Source organism: Eriocheir sinensis, unplaced genomic scaffold (assembly GCF_024679095.1).
Source record: "Eriocheir sinensis breed Jianghai 21 unplaced genomic scaffold, ASM2467909v1 Scaffold595, whole genome shotgun sequence".
NCBI lineage: Eukaryota > Metazoa > Arthropoda > Malacostraca > Decapoda > Varunidae > Eriocheir > Eriocheir sinensis.
The window spans coordinates 113624-136247 of NW_026111937.1; the positions used below are offsets into that span (position 1 = coordinate 113624).

Here is a 22624-nt window from a genome sequence, read left to right on the forward strand (position 1 = left end):
CCTCTGTAGTAGTGGGAATTCTTTTTTATCAGCTATGGGGAGCCTTTCAGAAAGGAGGGTGACCCAATGGAAGAAATGGGTACACCATATCTGTGGCATCCTCAGGCAGGTGATAAACACATGGTTAGCTTCACATCTTATGTCTTAGAAAAAGAAAAGGGGAGGATAGTCTGAGGCAGAGAAAAGATAGATGAAGTGAGGGGAAAAATCATATGAAGTGAAAGCTGAAGCAAAATTTGTTGGATCAGGGCAAGCAGTCCAAGGTAGAGGAAGTGGTCATATATATATATATATATATATATATATATATATATATATATATATATATATATATATATATATATATATATATATATATATATATATATATATATATATATATATATATATATATATATATATATATATATATATATATATATATATATATATATATATATATATTACTGAAATTGAGTGAATTGAGAGTTTTGATAGCCACACTTTCCCCTGACATGAGTTCCCTCCCACTCTACATACACATTATAACACACATAAAAAATACTGCTAGCTAGGCTAGTAATGCTTATAAAACCTTGGATTAGTATATTTACATAATTCTGTATACAGTTTTGTGTATAAAGTCATTTAATCAAAGGTGATACATGCAGCTTTACTTATAAATAAAGCGAGTCAGTGCACTGGTCTACAAAGTCCTGTTGCTTCATCGTGTGTGCAGGAAACACAGGCGAATATCCAACAATATTTACTTTGATATATACATTGCAATGGTTCAAGAGCTATCTTTATGAATTGTGCCTTTGGCTAACTTTGATACAATCTTTTAACAAATTATATAAAATAACATGTAATGAGGAGTATGAAGAAAAGATTTGGACTCTTGAAAACCTGTATTTTTAAAGTTAACAAACTCAACAAGTAATGTTCTTTCCTATTAACAATAGAAGCCATTTGTTTATATCCACGAAAAATCTAAAGTAGTACGCGCGTTGGAGTGCGTGGGTGGTGGCAGAGTTTCTGTAGCTGCTTCAGCGGCAGGGACGTGTCATCCCAGCACGCACCACAACACTAACCAAACTGTGGGTTGCTCTTCCCGTTTTCCTGAACAAGATGGGAGTTCCATGTTTGCCGCTCCACACTCCACAAACAACCCACGGACCCACACACACACACACACACATCAGATAATGGACAAAGAGAAGAAGTACAAGGCCTTTTTTTATCAAAGTTCACTGATCTTACACTTCCTCAGTCCAAGAATTAGTTGACAAACAAAATATTAAAGTAGTGTCGTGGCTGACATATCAAGAGACGAGCATCACAAAATGACTGAAGATTTACAGAAGGTTTTATCTTGGTTACCTCTACCAGTTTACAGTAACATTTATTGGATTTACAACATTTCAGTATTTAGAAAATCTTTCATTTCCTCTACAGAAATGAATGAAATAACTGTTTGCTATTGACTACAATTTGTTATGTGTAATGGTTTGGTGAACAGCCCAGAGAACTGACTTAAAACTAATGCATATTTGCCACATCTAAGAACAGGATGGGAGGGGGCGGACCACGCACACAGACACCAAGTCAACCAGGAACAGAGTTGTGATGGTGGAGGGTAGTGGTGATAGAAGACCAGGGAATGAGGACAGGACAAGGCAGAGCAGGTGATGGGTTGTCGGGGGACATGGCATGCTGGCAGCTAGGCTGGCAACACATCCCGTGGGTTAGGGTGAGGGGCCCCTGCAGATCTTTACTACAAAACCGTAGTCAAAGCTCTTAGTATGCCCTAGGTCTGACAAGCTGGTGCTCCAGGGATGTGACAAATTGTAAGAGCTGACTCCTGGGGCAAACTGTATCTGCTGCAGGCCTCTGGAGTGCTCCTCACATGGGCACAACAATAAGGATTGGTTCCATTGGCTAGCCAACATTGTAACAGGTGATAAGGTTGGAAACAACCATGCACCAGTTTATTTGTAATATCATAATTACATAACATGACAATTACCTTTAGTGATTGAATTATTGACAAGCATCATTTCTATTATATATACTTCAAAACAACTATTGCTCCATAAAAATTACCCCCATGATGTTAGGATTATTAGTATTAAATGCAAAGATGTCTAATAAAATCAAGACATCAGTGGTGGTTGTGTGACGTGAAGTCGGGCTTGTAGCAAGGCTAGCTTTACCACACAACTTGTAGCAACGCAACGATCATACCACTTAAGCTAAGAGGTACCGTCAGTCATACAACCTAAGACTCACCTTTCATACACAGCAAATGGACAAAACAATACTGCCAAACATAAACAAAACAGAGATGTATAGACTCTAGCATCAGGAACAGCCAACATGGTTTTAGAAAACAAGAACCAAGAACATTCATGAATATACAATTTTCCACAACTTCCTTAGAGAGATTTAAAACATCCTTTGACTACAGGTATAATGTAATTTGTCCTTAGTAATGTTCAACAGATCTAACCCTCTGGCAAAAACCCTTTACCATATCTATAATTGTAGACTATGCAATAACAACCCTTACGATACTATACACAAGTCTATTAACAGTAGGACATAATGAAACAAGGGGCGCGGCACACTGTCAGTTAGTCCTTGGCATACACCAGTGAGTGTGTCTGTGCACCAGGTACGGCCATAAGGTAGGACACGGGTGGACGTGCCCTTCACAGGTGTGTACTCAGGGTGGGTATTTGCAGGTGAGCAAAAAATGCCCCCCGGAAGACAAAAATAGTGTGGGAACGTAAGCAGTCCACCACTCGAGTGAATCTGCAGAGACCCCACAGCTGTTGTTCCTCCCACATATGGGCTGTCTTTCAATGCCCGTTCCCGTTTGAGTCACCCTGATTGTGGCAGTCAGTCAATTTTAGCCACAGCGGAGCCCAGCACCCAGTTACCACACCACACGCGGTGCCCACTAGCTGCTGTGGTGGTGGTCAAGGGCTCGTATTGTTGCTGCTGCTGCTGTTGCTGCTGATCACACTACTGCTGTTGCCAGTGCTGCTGGAGGTGCAGTTGGCCCTGAGAAAGTGGCATGAGGGCCTAAAACAGGAGTCTACACAGCTGTCTCCGTGTGACTGTGTGAGGACAAGCGTTCCACATCGATCTCGGGCACTTGGAGTTCTTCGGGGTCCGGACACAGGTCAGCATACTCCAGCGATGACCCCTGAGACAGCCTCTTGCTCAGGGACGACTGCTTCTTCAGCACCGCCGCCAGATTAGGGTTGGAAGGCCGAGCATCAAGCCCCTGTCGGAACGCATTAACTACTCGAATCTGTGGGGAGAGCCCATACAAACAATTTTAGTTGGGGAAGATGTTGAAGTATGTATGCCTTGGACACAACTAAACCACATAGTACAAAACACCAAACAAGGAGAAACACTAGCTACACTGGTCCAAGACATTTTAACACTCAATAGGAATGAGCAATGGGAATAAAACAAGTATAATTTTTTTACTTTCACTGAAACATGAGACATAATTGGCAAAGTGTTTTTTAAAGACGAGAGCTTAAAATTGACTGTGAGGGTTACTGTGAGAGCTGTTGACAAGTGAGAAGGGTAAGGAGTGTGCCTTGCTGCCAACCATGGAACGCAACAAAGTCAGCAGTGAGCAGCAGGAGCGAAGCTCACCCACTTTTCGCACACACAAGCAGAAAGTCATGCTCATTGCAAAGATCCCATGCCAAACTTGAACCGTGTACACTGCATCTTCATTATAGCTGGCTTAAAACAGCCTGTTAGGTGCCAATACAGAGAAGAGAGTTATGATGGTTAGTAAATAAGTAACAAGTTAGAAAACAGAGGTTAAAAACCATTCACAAAGTGGTTAACATGAAAATAAAAATAGGATGACAATAAAAAGATCGTGCACTTTACAAATACTTGAGAGTGTTGCTGGCTGCCATAGGATCTACACGAGTAACGGAGCTGAAAAGCTCTGATGCCGGTGGACACACACTTCACACATCAAGACAAAGAGTTGGCGGCCAGAGAACGTGGGCACTGCATGTTGGCTGGAGGCTGTCCATAGTCTTGTGCTCATGCGGTCATGCGCGCTCCCTTAATCAGACCCACAACCCCCTCAATGCTGTTTATCAGTCCTGTTTTCGGTCTCCTGATTTTTTTTTTTTTTTGGTAATTTGTGGTTCATCATTGAGAAGTTATGATCTGAGAGTTGTAAAGTCAGTTATGGAAAAGATAAGTCCACATTAGCCCAGCAATGATGGCGGGAGGTAGCCATTCCAGGGCCTGTGCCATCAGTGGTGCACCAGACTGTTAGCTCAAACAAAGAGTGGGTAGTGAGGGCAGCAGCTGCACCCTGCCCACACCCAAAGTCCGTCCAGTCACAACATGAGGGTGGGAGGTTTTGGGAAGGATAGGAACACAACAACACGCTGCAGTGACGACTCCTGCAGTGGCGAATGACTTGCACACACAGATCATGCAACCTCCATGCCTGTCATTCACAGACATCTTACTTGAAAAACAGGTATGATACAAAATGACACAAATGCCAGTTATTACACATCATCACATGTATGCACCAGCTGGCACAAGTCAAGAAATAACAACCAAAAAACAAAACCAGTAAAAACCACGTATTACGACAGGTATTTTCTGTTCGTTATCACAAAATAACACTCAACATAGGCAAAACAGTCTATCTAGTAGTGCCATCTAGATCACTTAGGTCTCTGTCACAAGTCGCTCAGTGTCATGCAGGAAACAGTTTAAGGAAGTAATAAATATAAGGCTGGATTAAAGCAAAATCAACAAAACTGAAATCAACTCCACAAAATCAAACACAATTTAGGTCTCTTACACAATCTCTTACAATTTCTATTGATACTGAAGTATATATAATATGTAAAGAGAGAGAGACATGCATTTCTTTGGTCATTTAATTTAGGAGGACAAGTTTATTATTAAGAAAAAGTTAGTAAAGGATTTATCTTTAGCTTAAAAGTTAGGAATAGGACAGTGTAACTTGTTCTGTGTAAGAGACAGCTGGAGGCAGCATAGGATGGTTTGTTATCAACAATGATTAACCTTTGTAGGTAAAATACACTGACTGAACCAACCTACAGCTTCCATGAAAGTAAAGAAGCAAACAGCACAGACCAAGGGCAGAGAACTGAGGGGAAGTGAGCGAGTGATCACATAAGTCCAAAATATGAGTCTAAGAAGAGACAAGAGAGAGGGGTGTAGCTTACAGCCTGGTCTGTGGAGGTCTTGCTATACGGTACGGGTATCAGCCGCTCCTGCAACGTGCCTCCAATGACCTGAACCATGAGAATAATAACAGTGGTGAGGGCGAGTAGCTACAGTGGTAAGTTAGAGCTGGCCAGGGATGTATTATACAGCAAGGTGAACAGAAGATAAGGACACGATGCCTCACACGGTCATCAACACCATGGGCGCCCACAGCCTGGTTACTGGTGGCTGCTGTCACCTCATTGCCCACAGATACGTGCCCTTGTCTTCTCCACACCTCATCCAAGGCGGCACACAGCCTTTCGGCCGAGTGGTGTATGTACACTGTGTGGTGTGCAGGGGATAGTGGAGCAGCAGTAGTGGAATAGAGGCTACAGACAGCACACGGGGTGTCCACACCTACCCGGGACTCGCCTAGACATTACAGGGGCACGCGGGGATTAATACGCTTACACTCAGGACACCAACTCACGATCTGTGTGGCTCCGGGACCGTTGAAGAAGAAACACATCTTCATGCACAGAGAGCACAACTTGACTAAAAATAATAATGATGGAAACCCAATGGACAACTACCGCTGCAAGAGTCACTACTGTGGGTACACTAGCGAGAACTGATTATGCAGGTGAATACTGTAAATAGGCCTGCTCTAATAGCCACTAATTGTTGAGGACCGTAGATTTGGGCTAATGCTGCGGGTGAGGTGTCTAGCACGGTGGCTTACTCACTGAGAGCAGCTCAGGTACAAGGGGCTGAGAGAAAGATGCTCGGGTTCATACCTCACCCCCATCATGTGTTTCTCCTTCCTGATCCTCCTACCAGGGAAAATAACAGAATGACACGCTCAACACCATGATCTTCTAAAAGTTAACGAATGTCAGTTTTAAGTCAAAGCCTAAATAAACAATTCCCTGGAGCTGGAAAATAAAATATGAAGCCTGTAATAGCAGTTCAATGAGGAGCTGCTAATATAATGCATCTCTCTGGATGATGAGGAGGAGCCAGGCCAATAATAAGGTTGGCTAGTGTTAAACAGCTGCCAACATCACACTGGCTGCTAGATCAGGGGTGAGGTCCTGGGTCCAGCCTCAAGGAGCTTAACATCAAACTCCAGTATTATTAAGGAGGTCTCGGCCCCCTCTTGCATCTGCGGTCCACCCTAACTCTGATGTCCAGGAGCCAGTCAAGCCTATTTCTGTGTGAGCAGCGACCCAAACCCACCAATAAGAAACTCAACATTAAAGAAAATAAAGGTAACTGATACAAATGAGGATGGGGAAGAGGATGTGTGGGACTGGACAGGCTGGGAAGAAAGATGCACTCATACAGACAGGGAGAACTCAAGGCTAAGGATTCATTTACCACCAGGGCAAGCTTCCTTTATGGTCTCCAAGTTTTGGTTTCTTATTTTTATACACTTTCCATTGTATTTAATGTTAAGTTATTATTATTATTTTTTCCAAAGCTGGAGAAACATTTCACTATTTGGCACTCTCCATAACCACATTTGCAAATTTCACATAAAGAAATAAATGCACAACACAAAACACAACATGCAGTGCAAATCCACGTCTCCTCTAGCTGCGCTTTAGAAATGAACAATACACAAGATGTGTGTTAGTTACCCTGGCATACGCTAGACTAGTGACAGCTGAGGCGGGAGTTGTTAGTGAAGTGCACGTGAGATATTGTCTCAGTCTGTTGTAGCAAGAGTCCCGCTGGGAGCCAGGCTGGCCTGCAGACCACCCACCACCACAACCCTTTTACGCTGTTCCAATCATCAGCGGGAAGTGGCAAGCGGGAGGCAAGACCACAACACTCAGCCTCACAGGGCACAAGGCAAGAGGGAGTAGTGAGAGGCAACAGAGTGCTCAGTCCCCAGCACACCCAACACTCCACCCACCAGAAAAGCAGCCCAGCCCGCACTGACCGCCACCCCACCACGACGGGCCAGTCAGGGGGGCAGGGGCAGAGGCGCAGGAAAAAGCGAGGAGGAAGAGGAGATGGATAGGAGAACTACGACTACTGCTAATGCTACTGCTGCTACTTCTACTACCACTACTACTGAAATACTGTGGATGGCAGCAACAAAAACAAATATACCACAAAAATGTCCAAGGCAAAAAAACATGGTTTGCAGAAGCAAGGTTATAAAGCAATTAAAAACTAAATGGAGTGGTATTGGATAAGCATATGGTATTAATAAATAATAAGATTAAACAACAGCAATAATAATAATAATAATAATAATAATAATAATAATATAATAATAATAATAATAATAATAATAATGATAGTGATAATGATAATAATGATGATAATAATAATAATAATAATAATAATAATAATAATAATAATAATAATAATAATAATAATAATAATAATAATGCAAAACATGAGTAAAACAATAGCAATAATGGTTAAGCATGGTTATGAGTGTGTGTGGTAGGGATGTGACACTGGGTACTGTGGCAAGAGAGGGGCGAGGGCAAGACTGAGAATTAGCTATACGGCCGGCCACAGGACTGGTCGGGGTCACAATACAGGAAGACTATGGAAAGATGGATAAGTCTGCTTGTTACTGGCTAGCACCCCATCAAAATTTGAAAAGTTGATAAATGGCAAAGAAAGGACCACAATCAGTCTTGAGGAGGGGGTCAGATGCTAGTCTCATGAACCAAATTAAATATCTCTGACGGTGAAGACTTGGGGGGGGGTTGCAGTGTGCTGGAGTGTGCTGCCATGTTAGAGTGGAGAGTTTGAGCCATTATTGTGTTAAAGTGGTGCGGGGAGAGAGGTTGGAGGAGCGGAGAGGAGGGGGCTGTGCCAGCAAGGTGGTGGTGGTGGTGGTGGCAGCACTTAGTACTTTGTGTGTTGGCGTGGGTGTGGGGTCGGTGTTGCCCCAGCTGCTGGGTTGCTGCTGCTGCAGGCCCGCCTTGGGGGCTGCCAGGGGGTACCAGGGGGGCGTTCTCGGCAGTGGTGGGTGATGACTCCTCGATGGGCGTTACGAGGCGCACTGCAGTGTTGCACGACCCGCACCGCTTGCCACTATTGGGACTTGGGCTTTTCATGGAGTCCTCATCTATGTAAGTGATGTCTGACAAGGGCCGGTTGCCCTGCTGACTGCGCGAGTTGCGCATACTATGCAAGCTGTGTAAACTATGGCATGACCGCCGTTCCTCCAAGTCTTCCAGGGTGGACTTGAATGCTCGTATTACTCTCAACTGCAAACGGGACGGGACATCCAATCAAACCCCCACAATAATGTAAACAGTACATCAACATCTCATCATGAACATGTTAGTAGCAACACATAAAAATTAAAAAAATAAAACTCACCAGACAAATCACTGGTAACACAGTGCTATAAACAAACTAAAAAAGGAACTAAGACTGGCTAGTCATATCCACATGATAATTAATAATCATAAGTTATAATGAAAGGAGACTGAGGCTGAAGGTGAAGGCTGTTGAAGACTGGGTGAGGATGGTGTGACGCAGCCATGTGTGACGGAGGCCTGGCGAGGCGACCTAGAAACATGCAAGCTGCGAGCACAGCAGTGGCAGCCAGGGCACAACAAACTAGGCACTGGGCCATGGCAGTGTTGAGGCTGCTCGCCCGTCAGGATCATTGGAAACTGTCTATGCAGCACAAAGAAACAAACATACTAGCCTCTTGTTCTAGCCACAGTCTACACACTCCATCTCTTAGCACAGGTCACAACGTTAGCTGGGGTTTAGTTCAAGGATTCCACTCAAGGTTGGGGTAACACTGGGAAAAATTTTGAACACAGGTGTTTGGGTTCAGGTAGGGGCAACAGCATTACGACATCTGTGAGACAACAACAGCTGCACAGCTACATGACTACAGTTACCAACCTGTTACAAAACCCTGGGTGTCGGTCACAGGAGGAGCAAAACAAAGTTACTGTTAAATCAAAAATAAAAGTTAGTAGAGGGCTGGGGATGGCAGAGAATAAGACAAGATTTCACAAAGTCAAGTGTCTATAAGTGCAGCAGAGAATTAATAGTAGGGAACCTAAATTCTAATATAAAATACACTAATTTAATAATTACAATATTGCAAAAACTATTTTACTTTTGAAAGATAAGATAGTATAGAACACTGGGGTCAGCCTTTTAGGTTACTGGTATATCCTTAATGAAGGGCAGGATTTTGACTATGAAAAGTGAAGAGGCTGGAGTGGTTCTTGCAGATACAGAGTGAGCCTACATAGTAGTGTGGCATAGAGATTTCAGCAGGTGGCCAGTAGAGTGGTCAGTAGACATTACAGGAGGGACCAGCTGCCACTACTTGCACGCACTTGCCCTGGAGGACACAACATATGGCACACACGCACACTTGTTTCAAGAACAAGGGCAGCGAGGATATTGCTTGTTAGCACAGCTGCTACCTGATTCTGCTGAGCTACAGGAGTGAAAACACCTATGACTATTAGGCATGCACTTGCATGCCCAGCAGTGAAAAGAAATAAATCATGCATATTTAAACTGAAAAACTCTATCATAAAATAAAAGTTATAATGTAAAAGTAAAGGAACCAAAAGAAAGACTGAACCTAGGCTGGTCTTCATGCACTGGGGAGTGCCAAGTCTTGCGGAAACCGACACCATGCTGCCGGGCGCGCCTCTCTTAATTCCTTTAAGGTCATAGGAACGATAAGGAGTGGGGCTAGTGGCTTGAGGCAGAGTTGACTGGGCCAGCGCGAATTTCCCAACCCTTCGATAATTGCATTGGTATCACTGCTGCCAAATGCCAAAAAATATTTTTTTCCTTTCGGGAAGCGGCAAACTCCACAAAACTGCCTTACACAGCACTGGCTGGCCTAGGTCCCATTAGGTTTGGTGTAACTTGTACAGACTGGAGTGATAAAGACAGAAAGATAGAGAAAACAATTTGGAGAGCCACAAACAAAGCTGCAAGACCGATCTACTCAAACTCACAAGTCCAATGGCATAATATATATTTTTTGAACCAAATAAACCTGTAAATGATAGGGAAAACATGATGAAAGGAGGGAAGATATAAAAAAAATGTATCGGTACCATCAAATAATACCCTGAGTGGACCAATGAAACACACAAAAAATGAATAAAAACAGTACAGCGGTACAGAAAGCAATATTAGGTAAACACTCAAAAAAACATGAGAATAAGACATGAGATTATGCAAACTTGAGGAAGAGCTGAAAATCAAAATAATAAAAGACAACACCCAGAAGTTACATTGGCTTCCCAAAATGATTAAAGGAAACAAAATGCAGAAGTCACCATCCACTGACGGATGGGAACTTTGTGCCTCAGACCCCTGAAGCAGCACAAGGCAAAGCATCAATATGATTTAAGTTATACTTAACAAAATATCTGCAGAAAGACCACAGTCCATGTCAGACACCATGGGACTGTGGCCCTCACACTTGTGTCTTGTTGGAAGAAGCCAAATGCAACAAAAATTAGCCTCTGATAAAAATGGGAAGCTAAGAAAGAAAAATAACAGGATGGTAGACTGAAATGAGACAACAAAAGACTGAACTGAGCTAGCTAATGAATTAGGGGGTTTTCTTACTCTTGAAAATTACATCACCTCTAGCTTTGCTATTGTAAATATGTCTGGCAAGAAGGTAAGCAAATACAAAGTCAAATTATGAAAATCTTCAGATCTAGGACCAATATATATTACATCCATTAAACTTCTAATATTCAAGCAGCACTGACATTGGCGGGTATGGGTACTGCATATAGTAGCAATCATGTTTGCAAAGGAACAACCAAGTTCTAGCACTATGGTAATGATGCGCCAGGAGTGCATGGGTTGACCAGGGGTTCATGTGGGGGAGGCAGGGGAAGCAGAGCCAGGAGGCAGGAGATAATAAATAGTAATAAAAGATAATTACAAATCAAACTTAATGACAAACGTAAAGTGAAATATAGAAAACAAATCTGATAAATTAAAGTGAATGATGAAACGTATAGGCACATAAAATACTGTATTATGAAATGTGTGAGCCAAGTAGATCTTGCAAATTGCAATAAAGAAAGGTTCAAAACACTGGTTTGAGGAGAACAAAGTGTTTACATGACATAACCAATTGCAGATTTGAATCAATGCACATGAAGATTGTGCTTCTACTTTTAATAAGTGACAAGTTTTAGCTTCAAGAACTTCAGTGATTTGGTCAAAATTTTGAAGGAAGGCACGTCGGCCCACAGGCCTCCAGAGGCTTAGAGGCTTGTGGCCGTTACCTCAAGGGAAAGGGATGAAGCGCGAGTGAATCAATTAATATAAAAAAGATCCTGGAGAGATCTCTTGTCAAGAAACCTCAATAAAAGATATGAAGAATGCTTGTGATAATGGTATGCTTGAGCATGGAAATACAATAAATGGCACAAAAAATACAGATAATAAAACTTGCCACATAATTAATGCACTTCTACTGCATTGAAAGAAAACAGGTTGATGATGGACATGGAATAGTTAACTGGCTGACTGACTGACTGGCTGGCTGGCAGACTACCTGGCTGGCACAAAACCTATCACTACAGTTGTCCTGCTGGGGTCACGCAGAGCTCAGTGTATGAAAGACACACACTTCAAGTTTCTCATTTTTCTTGATGTAGTCACACATGGTGCACAGCTGCATGATGAGAATGGACATAAGGGTATCATCTTATAACACATGTAAACATCACACTGGCCTTGATATGACATTTTCTATCATATGTTAACACTTTCTGCTCTCGACTAATACATGATGGAGCCTATCCAGGGTAACACACTATCCATGGATGATGTAACACGCAGGCAAGCACTTCAACAAGGCTACAGACATATGACTTATCACACAGGTACCCTGTAGAGAGTATAAATCTTTAAGTGTTCATGATTGTGTGTTTGTGAAAGAATTGTGTATAAATATATACATAATGAACTCCTCTGTCATTTAGAGACATTTCCTTCTCTTGCTGTATTTGTGATTTATTATTAGATAATAATATTCAAGGGTTAAATTGAATGCTCAGGGAAATGTTATTTTATGAAAGCACTTTAATCTCACAACACAGGAGTTTACACGTGTATATATTTATTGGGTTGAGTATTTTCTATCAGATGTATTATGAAAAAAATGACAAGGAAAGGAAGTCAAGACATTGTAACCTTCATAGTGGTTATCAGAAGAGCCCAATCAGATCCGGGAGGAAAAAAAGGAATCTGCAAAGATCAGATGCAATCAGGAAATAAATCATCTATTGACTTTTAGTATCAAAAAAGTCCTCTGGTAACCATGCAATGTATCAATTAGTAAAAGTGTCAAAACCTGCAAGGAGAAAATCGTCACAATGCCTCCATTCCTCTGAAACTCAAAAATGTGCTGCAGCCTCAAGGAGCTCTTGGCTGGCACACTACAGCAACAACAAAACCACCAATTCCTACTAAAACAAACTGAACACTCTGACTCAGGAACACCCACACCAGGCCCTGTTAGGAGAAAATGCCACCAGCAGGGACAGAAAATGAACACTACACTCATCATCACTCGCGCACGCTGCTGGGTTGTCACGCTAAATAGAAAGGTTAGTCCAAGGGTGTCAAAAATGCATTCCATTGTGACAGAGAGCATAACTGTTAAAAGTTAAGACATTCATATATCTGTATGCTAACACAGTGTTCACTGCACTAATGGGTTTGACATAACTTAAATAAAGAGATATCAATTAAACAATATTTGTCACTTCGTAAAGGACTGTGACAACTATAGCTGAGCTAATGAAAAAATTACAATACATTGACACAACAATATGTCTTACTTTTTTGTGTGTGCATATATATATATATATATATATATATATATATATATATATATATATATATATATATATATATATATATATATATATATATAGATATTTATTTGCACACACACACACACACACGTATGTACTGTCACAGATGTACACAGTCTGAGTCCACTACCACCGGGTACAACAAAAAATCCTCAATATAATGTTTTCTATATTAGTTGTGTCTGTCACTAATTAAAAGCTCCACAGCTTCACTAGGCTCAAGCTCTCAATGCACTGTGCTAGATGCTGGGATTACCAACACTTACTCAGAAGCACAGATAGACAAACCACACCATGATATTTCCACTAAAATAAATGATTAAGCCAGATTCTGGTTGTTTCACCTTTAGGTGACTATGGACTATAATGTTACAACTTACATACACCACATTAGCATGGAAGGTAAAGGACTGCAATATCTTAAGGCTCATAATCAATAATTCATATTGCTCTTTTGTCACAAAATTAATGCTTTTGTTCTCCAATTAAGAAAAATCATGGCTTATGATTTAGTTTTATATGAGGGAGGTTTAATTTTTTTTGTAGTTTAACATTTCTTGCTTGCAGATGTTACACACACATGATGGTTCCATGTGGTTGTAAAAATGACAACTGGTGACCTAAGTGGTGATGGCCGGGTGGCGGCAGTGGTGGTGGTGGTGGTGGGTGGTGGTGGTGGTGATGGTGGTGGTGATGGTGGTGATGGTTGTGTAGGGATTGAACTGTGACCTGAGTAGCCCCAGAGTCGTCTACTAATGCCATCCCTTCAGGGCCATGGCCGCCGGGAGGCTCAGGGTTGTGTACTCATTCATTCTACACTACAGACATATTTACAGAAGGTGTCTCTCACATTTTCACTTGCTCTTAGCCCTCTTAATTTATTTTTATAGTTTATACATTTAGTCATGCACTTGGCCACTTAGCAGCTGCTCACAGGCAAAATGCTGTTCAACAACAACAGAGAAGAGTGAGTTTAGGTCAATGTTATATTACATGTGGCATCTTGTGTAAATACATTAGTTTTCTTTAGTCTAAAAGAACACACAAGAAATCACTTACCACTTACTTTCAAATATCTGACATGCTAAACATCATCATGGCAATGGAAAGCACATGAAAATTTTGTTAATAAAATAAAAATTTAGTAATCTTTTCATTTGTCTTTGGACAGATAAAACTTCTGTTACTTGGGGTTTCAGAGCATTACTTACTTTCAATTTGTCAGAAAGCTGACAACTGACCTGCAGGGCTTGAACTAAACAAGGAGGGTGTGTGAGGGGGAGATGATCAGGTGCTGATCCATCTCAAGGGAGTGGGAGCAAAACAACATTACACCAAAGGGGTGGCTAGTGGGCTACAGCAACTGATTAGGGAGGGGCTTGACTCTACACCTCAGGTCACAGTTCACCTCGAAGGAGCGTTGGAGAAAGAGATGGAGGAATAAAAAAATGTGACACTCTGACCAGAACCCAGAAACATACCTGAGTCTGGAGCCGGGTCAAGCCACGGATCCACAAAATTTGACCCGTGCGCTTGCTGTCCTTGCCGTCCGAGTCGAGCTTGTCTTCAGTGGTAAGATCAGCAATTGGATCTGTCTGAGGCTCCCCAGAACCCCATCTGAAATGGCAGCAACAGTTTACTTCCACTGCATCGTGGTGATGACTGGCTCACTTCCTCCACCTGCCTGTCAGTCTTTGCGTGTTAATGCAGTCACATGGTGTTATCTAAACATCAGAAAAGCAAAGCTTCTAAAAGCTGATTTAAACAAGTCTTAAAGACAAGTTTAATTACATAGTTTTATAGTTTGAGCTTGCTCAGACAGTTACATACACATTTACCACATATGCATGTGGACAGTGCAGTGAAAATATATATACACACATTTTTTTACAAAGCAGTACATAAACAAACAGGCTGACACAGAGGAGACACAAATCAACAGATCTAATGCTCTAAGAGTTAAACATTGCATAAAAGATTTTGACATCTTTACCTGAAAAAAAAAGTAGTTAAATCTGTGCAAACATTTCTACTTTTTTAACTTACGAGAATATATCTTTGGGCAGCTTTTTGGTTGGTATGGAAGTGACAACCTGCCCCCAGAGGAGCACTCCACTCCCAAACAGGATGCACCAGAGCCAAAGTTCAAGAGAGAGAGCCTCAGTAGAAAATGCTCGCCCTCCAAACTGGACTATCACAACCTGTACAAGGGACGAGAAAGGTGTGAAGTATGTACAAGGTAATTGGGGTTATGATGCTGTTTTTACAATAAGAAGAAACCCTAAATTCTGTGTAAGAGTTAAAGAGTGGGAAGCAAAGATTTTGGGAATCCTAAGCTGATGTCAGTAGAACATGCTCATGGTGAGTGAGTGAGGTGGGACTTTGACTGACAGGGATGAGAGGTGCGACAACATAAGCCATTTAGTTCTCTGGATCTTATTACAGGGAGATGTTATATTGAAATGTGGTAACTATTATCATTATTACAATAAAGACAATAAGTGCTAATCTTAAGAGACTGGGATACTTGCCTGAGCTGCTAGTGTACTCAGCCAAATGCTGTAGAAAATGGGATTGCTAAAAAAGCCCTGGAAAACATTCCGCTGTCCATGAATTTTCCGTGCATTGATTTCGTTGAAGAGAGTCATCATGACGAAGGTGTTGAAGATGATGGTAAAGTGCTGAGAGGGAGGGTCACGGATGGCTGCATAGCGCCCAGAGTCTATGTCTAACAATTTATCACCTGAAAATAGAAAACATATTTAGGTTTCCAATAGTATTCAAAAAGATTAAAGTTCAGGCAAAAAAAAATACTGCTACTAGATGAAACCGACATCCTACACTTCTGAGAATGTTTTGAAATCTTTGCTGCCTTGGAACATCACAATGACATACTTTTACTTTGGGACAGATGTGGCAAAGGAAGAGTTAATGGCCGTTATGACTTTCTGAAAACATGAACTAAAACCTTTACATTCAAACTCAGCTTACAATGTTGCTGCTAAAGCGGGAAAGGCATATATTAATAACAATAATAAATAAATAATAATGATAATGTCAAGAAAAAAATGCCTAATACTCACCATAAAATAACAAAAGGAATATGATCAAGATCATGTAGACCGCCTGGCCCAGGATGTTCTTCATCATGGTGCGGGAAATGAGTGGCTTGGTGCGGCCGTACGGTTTCCTCTGCAGGAGGTCTGGCGTGGGGGCCTCAGTTGCCAGGGCCAGTGACGCCAGGGTGTCCATGATGAGGTTCACCCACAAAATTTGTACAGCCTAAAAGATTCAGACCATGAGTATAATTTTGCCTACAATTGTAAAGGTTAAAAGATAAAGGTAAAGTCATATGCATCAGAGATATGGATGTGGAGGGTAGCACAGCAATCACACATACGTGCAGTGGAAATGTGCTGTATAAGAGGTGCAAGTGTTGTGTCAGGATGGGATGAAGATCCTATGGATGTTGAGTGACACTAATGTGCCCTTGATATTATCATGTCATAAGTTAGTACTTAGGTGTTTTAAAAGGGTGTTTAATTGCTTCATGTTTAGCATGAAAACTTTGAAATACAGTAGTAAATGAAGCAATATTTAAATAACCTTGATGAGCAGTGACTGTGCTGCACATCTTGGGGCCTCACGCTGGTAGTCGCACATACTGACTGTGACGCCCTACATGTAGAGTTCGCTTCCTCTATATCACAACCAGGTAAATACATACAAATAAATCTTTTGTGTGGGATCTAGACATCAAATAACTCTACCAACACATTTGCCCAACATGATGAAAAGCACCATACCTTGAGAGGGCTATCATTGATGGCACACGCACCAACGAGCAGCTACTATAACAGCAACAACATTAACTGTCAGCTGAAACTGTAGAAACTTTGCAATGGAGTCGTACACATTGCGTCCCCACATAACAGCTTTCACAATGGAGGTGAAATTGTCATCAGTCAGAATGATGTCTGATGCTTCCTTGGCCACATCAGTGCCAGCGATACCCTGAGGGAGACACAAACATGAAGGTTAAAACCAATGCGGAACATCAAAAGGCACAATATTGTTGTTAAAAAACACTGGACCTCCAACAACATTAAGAAGCCAGCTGGGTGTACACATTCTACAATTACTGTAGATCATTATCAGGGAAGAACTGAACTTTGTGCTCTACATCCAGTCCTCAAGTATCATCAATGAAAGGACCTCAACTGCACTACTACTGATGCAGCCACTCACCATGGCAAAGCCCACGTCAGCCATCTTGAGTGCTGGGCCGTCATTGGTGCCGTCCCCAGTCACTGCCACCACCTCCCGGTTGGCACTCACTTTGCTCTCAATGATGCCCCTTACCAGCGTGTATTTGTCGGTGGGGGAGGAGCGCGCCAACACACGAAGGTTAACCCAAACTTTATCCACCAAGTGTTGCTGGACCTGCAGGAGAGAGTTTTGAATCAACCTCTGTTGTGTACTAACCTCTGAAAGGAAAGGTTACATCTTAATCCCAACCCGCACTCATTCACAACAGGGAGAATAAAGAGACCATGACTCACTTTGCCTGTAGGATCTCTGATTCGCCTGTTGAATTCTTTTCCCTCCAGGATAAGGCTGTTGTCGCCAGGCTTGAGGATGCCACACTTGGAGGCGATGGAGCGTGCAGTGTTGATGTTGTCGCCAGTCACCATGCGCACGGTGATGCCTGCTCGCTGGCACTTGTGGATTGCATCAGGTACTTCTGGTCTCACTGGGTCCTCAATCCCCAGCACGCAGAGACAGGTCAGGTTGCTAATTATGTGGTCTTCGTCATCCCAGTGAGGTTCATTTTCAAAGTGTACCTGAGGGATGGAATGGAGCAAACAGAGAAATCAGTCCCAGAATGTGGTAAAATATGCTAATCAACCTAATTGAGCCTATTATATATATATATATATATATATATATATATATATATATATATATATATATATATATATATATATATATATATATATATATATATATATATATATCATCAATATGTGTAAAAATTATAGAATTAATATTTTTCACATTTTATTGATGTTTTGAGGATGGCTTATCTTGTTATTCTAAGGATGTAACTCAACTTATAATTCTAAGAGTGTAACTCACCTGATTAATTTCAGCTTTTCCTCGAACAAAGTCTCTGTATGCAATAGAGATTGTGCGAAGACCGTTACATGCCATCGGTTCAATTACTTCTCGAAGAAGACGATCTTGCATTGACTTTGAGAAATTTTCTAGTTTGCCGTCCTTGCCATGGATGAAGGAGCACCTGTGCAAAATTGAATGATGAAATAAACCATAACGTTCATGTCCGTAAATAAGGCCATCATATAGCCGCACTTGCATGTCTTTCATGAGCAGGGTGACCTTACTTACATCACAACAACAATGAAACTCACTTTTTCATAACAATTTCAGAGGCACCTTTTGTGAAAATACGGTAACCTCCTTCACGAGGAATCACCGTTGACATGGATTTCCTGGCAGAGTTGAATGTGTAAACCCGATGAAAGTTTTCCTCTGTTACTTCATCACGGATTGCTTGGTAGCTCTTTCCAAGATCTAACACGAATCCTAACAAAGCACATTCTGTTTTGTTGCAAACCTGAAAAAGAACATCATGGGTAGTTTAACAACAGCAATACTGAAAATGAAACTGCTTCATTCCCACCTTGGGCTATGCAGTGAGAAATCTTGGCATCAATGCTCATGCATTTTTTTTAACAGCTGGGTCATCAGGAGAGAATGGAAGTGTCTTGATGAAGAGGGCTGTCCAATGCCTGATGCTCTGAGAGTGTGAGTGAAACTACTGGGACAGAACAGAAGAATAAAGCACAAAGACAGGAGCAATTGAAGTCATGACTAGCCTTGCAACAGCTCTACAAGAAATAATCCAAGAATGACGCATCAGAATGGCTAACATGTGATAACAGCGTCCCTCCATACCTGGTTCGGTAAGTCTCCCGGGTTTTCGCCAGGAAGTACTCGGGAGGTGTAAGCAGAGTTGATACTGATTGCATGCAGTATCAGGTCTGCAACATTGTGTGGGAGGGATTCATACTTGGGCGTGGTCTTGTAGTCCTCGCCACTGATAAACGCCTGGACAACAGTCATTCGGTTAGTGGTGAGTGTGCCAGTCTTGTCGGAGCAGATGGCCGTTGCGTTGCCCATGGTCTCGCAGGCATCCAAGTGGCGCACCAGGTTATTGTCTTTCATCATTTTCTGCAAAGGAGAGCGTAATGATCAGGATGCACAGGGACACAAAGATTGTCCATTCATACCATGGATTCTTAGTCACTGCCTGAGCTGACTTGTTACGGCACCCTTCCTGACTCACCTTCACGGAGTAGGCCAGGGAGAGGGTGACAGCCAGGGGCAGACCCTCTGGCACGGCCACCACCAACACAGTAACACCGATGATGAAGAACTTAACAAACTGATTGGCATAAAATGGAGACCACGGCTTCCCTCCACAACAAACGTTTATGCATGAAAGCGGACAATCAGGATCACAACTATTAGCACAGCAATGAAAGAACCTGTAAAATGAAATTTTGTTTAGATTATTATTAACAACCCTTGTAGTATGTAATTAATTTCAGTAAAGGATGAGACACAAAAAGATTTAAAATTTCAGTGTGAGTGAAGGAGAAAGGGTTGGGGAGTGAGTGTCACAATCTGGATTATGTCAGGACAAAATATTTGGACAGTTACAAATGGAGACTAACCAACTGGTCACTTCCTCCAGGAAGTTTCAAGGAATAAGCATCTGCATAAAAGAAGTGAAAATTTACAAAAAAAAAAGAAAAAGAAATATGCTAGAAAATACACAATGTTATGGAAGTAAAAGTCAGAGGTAATAGAAGAAAACAATCACTCCTTACCAGCATAGCCAATCTGAATCGCCAGTTTGGTCAACTTGGCTTGTAGAACAGACTTTTCCTGACCACCCCCACCAGTTGGCCTTGGCGCTTCTTCCTCTTCTTCCTCCTCTTTAGGATGCTTGTTATTTCTGATGTCGCCGTCAGCGTTGGTGGAGTTGGCCGTGATATGGTGAGAGTTACCTGTCACTGGAGCAGCCTCGCCGTCACCTTGCTTGTCTGCAACGAGGCGACACTATTAGTGCTGTCCGGTGCTCGACGTCAAGTTTAGCTATCAGCATTCACAAGCAAAGCGGTCAGTAAAAGTAGTTAGTAAAATTGTTGAGATAAAGGTTATTATGAAAAATCTTCTTTAAACTTGTTGTAATCATATCATATTGCATGAAAATTATGTAATAAAGTGAAAAACATGCATGAAAAGTTTCATTTCCGTAAATGTCAAAATTGATGGCTAAAAAAATGTGATAGATATGTAATTAAAATGCCTTGATTTCAAATTTGGCCAAAACAATGACACTATAATCCTTGATGCAATAATATTCCTCAGCAAATCTTAGCATAAACACTTGACATAGAGAACAATAAGGAACATCTCTACAACAACATCAAATCTGCAACACACATGGACATGACAAACAGAGGCAAGGAAATTAAAGTCACCTACTGTAATATATAGATTGAACATTATTTTGGCAAAAACACAGTGCAAAAAAGTAGAACAAGGTCAATATACCCAAATATCAACGTGGAACACACACAGAAAATTCGCACGGCAGAAAATGGGAGACGAGGGAAGTGGATGAAAGCAAATGACAACTACATATCCTGGAAAGAAACATAGGCAGCAAGAGGATGTGAAGTACTAAAAGCCACAGGAGCCATACTAGGATTGGCGTCAATCAACTCTTCTCCCGAATCGCCCTTCTTCTGTTTTTTCCGCAGCTTTTTGGCCTCTGTTTTGGGGCACAAGCGGTGAGAGATGAAGATGATGGGGTCGGATGGCAACAACAGTAGTGGTTGGTTGGTTGGTCAGGGGTTACATGCAAAAAAAAGATGTTGAAAACAATAAAATCATTAGTACTAGATGGGGTATACAAATCAAATCTTTAAGCTTTTAAGTGGCAAAGGTAAGAGAAACACTAACAGATACTGAGAAACCTGGTTAGAGGACTGCTAGTCAACAGGCTAAACCACAACTGTGAGTCAGAATCCAGTCAGTAGATTCATAACAGGAGGCAGCCTCAGAACACTATGCAAACGGCAGCTGCTGGAACGCACACTAGGATTGTTTCATGTTTAAAATTAAAAAATAAAATTAAAAATAAAAATAAAAAAGCTGATACTTGTTCATTTTTCAACAAAAGAATAATTATCTAGTACTTCATTCAAGTGATGAAAAAAAAAAAATATTATTTATGGGATTATTCCATCAAAAAAATAATACTTTGCTTCTCTGTTACAAGTGTGGCTTCAAGTTTGCATCCTGAGGCCCGGAAGGCTGACCTGGTGCTTCCTTCCTCCTGCTATGAAGGTGAGTTGAGCTACTGACCTTTTCTGTGAGCTCATTCAATATAATAACTCATGAGATTGATTTGCATAATTCTAAAGTAGCCTGAGGTAACTACAGCTGCAATAATGCTTGACTACAATTGTGGAAGTAGAGTCCTCCCTCTAAAGACTATACAAGATTCAGCAACTATAGTGCAATAGCTAGTAGGAACTTAAAATGTGTTTTGTGGTTTGTAACTTTAAAACAAATGGCTGACTTCAATCAGTATGCCTATAGCTGTGTGAACCAAAGAAATGTACCAAAAAGAAAGGCTGCCATCCCTATGCTATCTAGAAGGAATGTCTACATTCATGTCCCAATAATTTCAAAAATCTATTCCATGGCTTTACTAACATGCCTAGAACTAAGTCATTCACTTTATAAAATAAAAGAAAAGATTGTTTTTTGTTTGGGGTGCAAAATGCATACTGTAAGAGGGTGGGCTTTGTAGTAAAAAAAGTTTAAACAAATAATAATAATCATAATATAGAGTATCAGGTGAGTGCCTAGATTTAAGATGTGTGAAGATAAATCTATAAATGAAATATAAAAAACTAACACTGAAAAAAATCAGCACAACCCAGAGTCTGGCTGTGTTGTGGCTGAGTCAGGCCTGAGCTTCATTGGTTTGTGCTCCTACACACTGCTCCTACTGGGCCACAGCAGCCGCCCACTTCTAATGTGTTTGATTTGATAGACATGTGAAAAATATAAAACTTTCCCTACTTGTCCTTCCACAATGAAGCTCAGCTATTATCCCTGCAACACTAATCACCTAAAATAGTACCAACCACAGAGAAAAATTTGAATTTAGTGGAAGCTTTCAATCACTGGGATATTTAGGTCAGTGCACGACAGATTACCTCTCCTTCTCTTCTTGGCTTCCACTTGCTCCTCGTCGGCAGCGGCTCCAAGCAACGTGAAGATGATGCCAGCAGAATTTACACCAACAGCAGTAACAAGCATCTTGCCGCTCCCCTCCATCACATGTGTCCCTGCAGGCGTGCAAGCAACGTGAGATTCCCCGGAGTAATGGGAGGAAGCAACACACACTG

At 41.5% G+C, this 22624-nt stretch overlaps 1 pseudogene; it reads right to left on the minus strand.

Annotated features, from left to right (window-relative positions):
* Nucleotides 1-877: 877 nt before the first annotated feature.
* The window catches only part of LOC126993276 (plasma membrane calcium-transporting ATPase 2-like), a 157307-nt pseudogene continuing 135560 nt past the window's right edge, over nucleotides 878-22624 (minus strand).